The sequence below is a fragment of the Lonchura striata genome, chromosome 1A (assembly GCF_050655825.1).
Source record: "Lonchura striata isolate lonStrDom1 chromosome 1A, ASM5065582v1, whole genome shotgun sequence".
In the NCBI taxonomy this organism is placed as follows: domain Eukaryota; kingdom Metazoa; phylum Chordata; class Aves; order Passeriformes; family Estrildidae; genus Lonchura; species Lonchura striata.
The window spans coordinates 48926322-48932321 of NC_140741.1; positions in this window are offsets into that span (position 1 = coordinate 48926322).

Below are 6000 nucleotides of genomic sequence, written 5' to 3' on the forward strand. Positions count from 1 at the left end.
AGTGTGCAGAAGATGAAGAGGCAACATGGTCTGCTGTTTTCTGAGATGTCATTCACTGCTCCTTCCCAATGCTGGTCATCACAGTTCATGCATCCAAGGGAAGGCTTGGCCTGTGATAATTGACAGAGGCAGAAGTTACGAAGCTGTCTGAATCCCAGAGAAGAGTTTCTTCTCTGAGCTGCTCATGGGGCCTCAGAAGGCCACTGCTTGTCTTCTGTGACTTGTTTGTACAGTACATTTGTACTTCTCAGGTTTGTCTGTACCAGGATTACTTAACACATGGTGTCATGTGTACAGGGAAGGTAGTAGAGAGAGGTTGGGAAGTGCCAAAAATTTTATTCCATAGCTCTCCTTCTCAAATCATCTCATACTTGGCTGATGCTTTAAAAAAAAAAGCAAAATAGAGACCCACCAGTACCATCCATCCATTCTTCCCTCCCACTACAGTTCTTGGGCAGGTGTTCTGTAAGGCATCATTCTTGACCATCTCTTCTCTGAGGCCAGCAATGGATCTGAAGGGCTGTGTACGCTGTCCCCACTGTTCCCACCCAAGGCGTTTCCCTGGTGGGACATCTCTGTGGGGTGGGTGGCCTCATGCAGCTCTGTTTTGTGCAATACAGTGAGTACAGTGTGGTAGTGTGTGGGAGCATGGATTGTGAGAGAATAGAGACAGTGCTGAAGGCAATCTCGCCCCTGAGGAGTTGCAGCTGTACTAATTACCAAAGAGTAGGAACAGCCCTGCCCTTAATAGGTCACAGCTGTGTCCGATAAGGATTGTCTGATAAGGATGGGCGTTATAAAAGAGTGGGTTAGCTGCTTGAGAGAGAATTGGAGTCAGCTGGTTGTGCTGCTGTGAGAAGTGAGGTTAAGGTGTTCGTGTTAGGGACAGAAAGGGTCAGGTGGTTGTGACAGGAAGAAGTCAGCCGGCCATATGGAAGAAAGAAAAGGAGTCAGTGTTGTGAGGAGCTGCCTGTGGGAACTCACAGAGAGAAGGTATGAAAGTCTTACAATGAAATTACAAACTGGTGATGGAAGTTTCCATCCACTGTCCATTGGTGCCAAGCACTGACCCCAACAGCAGTGCACAGTTCTGGGGTGGTAAGCCCAGCCTCACTGCTGGAGTGAAGCCTTTCAGGGTACTTAGAGTGCTCAGTGGGGCCAATACAATCTCCCTTACTCCATTTCAAAGACAGAATTGCTTTAAATAAACAGTTGCTGAGGAAGCCTAACACTTGGGACTGTTAAAAAAGCCAGCGGTGCCCTCAGACTTATAAGGAAAGGGTATGGGCAACTGTGTGGTACTTATATGGTACTGTAGCACAAAATCTGGCATGTAGATGATGTGGGGTTCATGTGGATTCAGTTTTGTTACACCATTTCTCAGCTCAGAAGAAACAAGATTGCCTGTTTGCAGCTGGACAGGGACCTCCATTTAATTCTCAGTTTTCTTGCCATTACCTTATTTCCAGTAGAGAGGAAGAGAACTGTACTCATAAATGCTGTGTAAAAGCTGGTGCATTTTCACTGAGTGATAGCTTGGTCTGTCAAAGTTAGGAATAAAAATATGGTTAGAGGCAGCAAATTAAACCTCAAATGTAATGCCTCTGATTTGCAGAAGGGAAAGAGGAAGTGCTAAGTGAATATAGGAAATTGCAGCATTATGCGTTGTGAGAGCAATTCTTTCCATCCTTGTAGCTAATGGACTGAACAGAAAGTGAACAATTTATTTCATACAATGATTCACCAACACTTTGACAGGGTTTCCAATTCTGAGCTCAGTTTCATGTTCAGCTCCCTGTTTACTAGTGAAATAGTACAATTATCTGTCTACCTCTTACACTTTGTAAGCAGGCAAGGCTGCAGGATCTGAAAAGAATAAAAATAACTGTATAAATCCTGAATGTTTAGGGCTGAAGGGAAGGGAAATGAAGCAAGTGTTATCTTTCCTGCGGTCTATTGGAACATTCCTCTAAAAATAAAGTTAAATTCCCAGGGAAAATAGGTCCAAAAGAAAAATACCAATGGAACTCGGTTTTCAATTTCTATTTAATGCTTCCCCCATCTACGTTTGTGAAAGGAAATCACAAAACGTTTCTTGTTTGAGTCCACTTGTCAAATTGTCGATAGTAAAGTACCCAGAACTGTTACAGCTGAATTGGTCACATAAAACTCTGGTGAAAAAGGGATGCTTCTCCCGGAGGCATTTAGTAAATGTGCTAAGCTGCTTTACAAGACAGGATGACATTTTTCTGCCTTTAACCCCGGTTTTATTGAGAATAGAAATCACTTGAACTATGAGGAATTTCAGGTTTTAATCTTGAAATGTTTGTGAGGCAGCCGTGACTGCACACCTCTTGTTTATGGGATCAATGTGTTTGAATGGAGCAACCTCCCAGAAGACCATAATTAGTTACTTGTTAAGTTTGATTATTTCTGATATATCACTGTTTTTCAAGGCTATTTGGAAGGATTTTCTGGACAAATATATTTTAGATGTCCCAAAATACAAATTCAGTAGAGCTTTTAAAATCCAGTGAGTGTCAATGGATTGGTGAAAAAATATAATATCTATAAAAACAAGTATAAAATCTATTAATAAGGATTACAAGATGAAAATTTGAGGCTTTAGGAGTCTTATTTCAAAGTGCATAGGTAAAATAGAAAAAAATTAGATGTTAGTAGCAGCTATTACCTGTTGCAGCCCCTTTGTCCAGATGGTGACCAGGCTATCACTTCATGGAAGAACCTGAGTCTATGGCTTTTGTTTAGCATAAAATAGGAGTAGAAAGTTGGTGCTAAAATGCTGTTAGTCTGAGGGCCACTTAAATTGATGGCAGCAGCAGCAGTTAATGTGGTGCTAAACTCTGGGATGTGGCTGAGAAGGTAGGGTGGGTAGCAGTGGGCAGCTGCCTTTGTTGGGAATGACATCCACCAGCACCTTCAGAGCCTCTAAAGAGCAGGAATTCCATCCTGCTGTTTTTTCCTTTTTGCTGTTTTTCCTGGAGACTCGGGAGGGAACTCTGCATAACAGGGAGAAAGTATCTGCCCTTTGGGTATAACAGAAAAGGGACAGATACTCTTGCATGAGTTTGGTAGGGGAGAGAGATTTAAGATTACTAATAGCAGAAGAGTTCCCTAATCCTAGCCTATTAAGGGAAAAAAAATCCTCATTAAAGAATCCTTATAAATCCTTAAAAATTCCTTCCAAGTCCTAAACTGTGAGTACCAGTGTCTACACACAAGAGGAGTATCGTCTGTTCCAGGGCTCCCTCAATGACACTGTGGGAGAGAGGTGTTGGGTTAAATATCTGCTGAGTCTCTATGTGAGTTTTCTGCTGCTCTTTCTGGGGGCACTGGTGTCAGTTTGCTGGGCAAGCCAGCAGTGCTGGCTTCATGGATGAGATTTGCACTGCACAATTAATCTGTTCCCTATAAAACAGAGAAATGCAGCACTCTCCTTGAATTATAGGATTGAGTAGGAACAAATTTAAATTAGGCGTTTATTACAGGATGAAAAGGAGCATAACCCGAGAGTGCTTTTCTCTGTAAAGTTAGTCCTGGATACAGTTCCTGTAAATGTAACATTAGTTCATGCCTCCATTCAGTTGGTTGGCTCTCAGTGTGTATCTTTCTGACTTTATCAAATTCCAAGCAAACCTTGGCAATTGTTGGAATTTAAGTGAAAACAGCCATTTTTCTAGATCTGAAATAAATCTCATATCTGGAGGTGCAGGAGAAATCTGCCTGAAGAAATCTGTGGTAGTCCTTGGCAGTAACTCTTTGAGCTAAGAAGCATATATTATGGTAGCTCTGAAGCTGTCTGGGCAGAATTTGCAGAAAACCATTGCTGTGACTTAGGAGCTACAGCAGATTTCTCAGGATTCCCTTAAATTCCTTAGTGTTTGCTTTCTACTGGGCATGGTATAAAGGCCAGAAATCACAAACTGGGGAAAAAAAACCTCTCTTGGTTAGCTACTGGTGCAAACAGAAAACTTCCCTTTTCAGCAACAGCAAGCTCAAGAGACTGACTGCTCCACTTCCCTGGCCCTCCACCTCAGAAACTGGCATAGATAGCACTGGTTTCCTGTGATTCCCTGTAGCAAACTGATATTCAGTTGCCTGGAGCATGGTTCAAGGTGGCTTGTGTTTCCTTTTCAAAAGATGGCTTCATCTTTGGTACTGTAGAAAGGGCCTTTCTTTCTCAGAGATTTGTGAAGATGTTGTTGGGTAAGATACCAGTACATCTACTTTCACACATTTGCCTAAGTGCTTCATTCTTGGACATTTCACAGTTCTTGGACATGTAAAACCCTAAACAAAAACTAATCTATTTTGGTCTTTTTAGAAGACTAAAGCAAGCAAACAAACAAGCTGATATTTCGCTGCCCTCTTTTCCTTCAGTGTTTAAATTGCTATTTGCCCTAATTATGTGTGTGGCTCCTTAGCTAGGCAATATATTTTTGCAGTGTGTGTATGTATGTACATGTGAAATAAAAAGAGGCCAGATTATTTTCCAAGCAGATTTTTCCATGTTCTCCTTCATCTCAATTGCTGCACGGGGTTCTAAGAAGCTGCATGCATGGTTGTCATGCAGAAAACAGAACAAACATAATGTAACTAACCCATATTGACTACCAGATGCCTCAAAGTGTTCAGGACTTGTAGTAAAATACTGTTTTCTTTCTCTGCCTTCTGATGCTTTTTTCCCTTTGATGCCCTGTGACCTCAGTGCAAATGCGATGCCTTCTGCTCAGTGCTCTTGGGCAGATGGATGGTAGTGCCATCAATTCCAACAAGGAATCTCAAGAGCCAGCCCACTAGACTCACGCTTGTCATTCCTCAGAAGGATGGTAACTGATCAGCTAAAGCTAATGGCTTCTGACAAGTGGTTAACTAGACTTAAAGAAACTCTCTGTGAAACCAGTCTTCAGACATATATTTAAAACTACGCTTCTCTGTCAGATTCAAGTGTTGGTAACCATACTTTGCCAGCTCATCACATCATAATTACAATTAAATATCCTAGCTCAGAGAAAAGGCTCAGTTCATTGGTCCAAGTATTGATTAACAGGTGCAGTCAAGATTACTTTACTTCACAGAGGAGCGATAACCAATAATAGTGTTACAATTACAGCCTGGAAAGTACCATGATGAGAGGCTAGATTAGAATTTCAATAGATAAGGAGAGAGGCATTGTTTATATAATCCTGAAGATCTTAGAGCTGCTATGTTAAAGGAGATAATTTACCTGAGGGAACCACTGATGACAGGGAGTGGTTCATGTTCTTGGGTTGTGTGTAGGGAGCTCTCCCCATGGGAATCCTCAGAGGAAAATATTTAGCTGACTGAACAGGGCTGATGCATGTGTGAAGGTGTAAGGAGGCTGTATTTTGTTACTGTAAAACATCAAGTACAGCCATAACTGCACAAAGGGTGGACGACCTTTAAATTCCTGCTGCCTGTCTTGTCTGCTTGGGAAGGAGAGGCTACAGCACAAGGTGGTACTGGGACATCCCTCTTCTCTCCTCCTTCTCATGTGGATGTGCAAAAACTTAAATTTATTTGAAACAAAATTTTGTTTGGGGCAATACAATTTTGCAGAAGAAAATGGCAAGTGCTGGTTTATTCCTAAGAGTGAGCGGCAGCTTTGAGTTGAATCTAACAGCCCTTAGCAAGGAAAGCCTGTGAAAATTCTCCCACTGTGGAAAAAGTTCAGAAGAATTTTCTTAGTGGTTTGTGTGTCAAAGTCCAAGGGCCAGGTCACTTTGTCCTGCTCTGAGTGTTCAATTCTCTTGGATTAACAGAGCTTCCAGAAAGCCACAGATGGAACCTCATTATTCTGAACTTCTGGAGGCAGTGAAGCAGGACATAAAGCAAGGATATGTCTTTATTGATGAAAAATGTATTCTCTGAAGTCAGTAAGTTCGTATCCTCAATCTCTTTGATGCCATTATTTAGACTTCAGCTAATTTCTAAAGTCTATTCCAAAGCCAGTCTGTT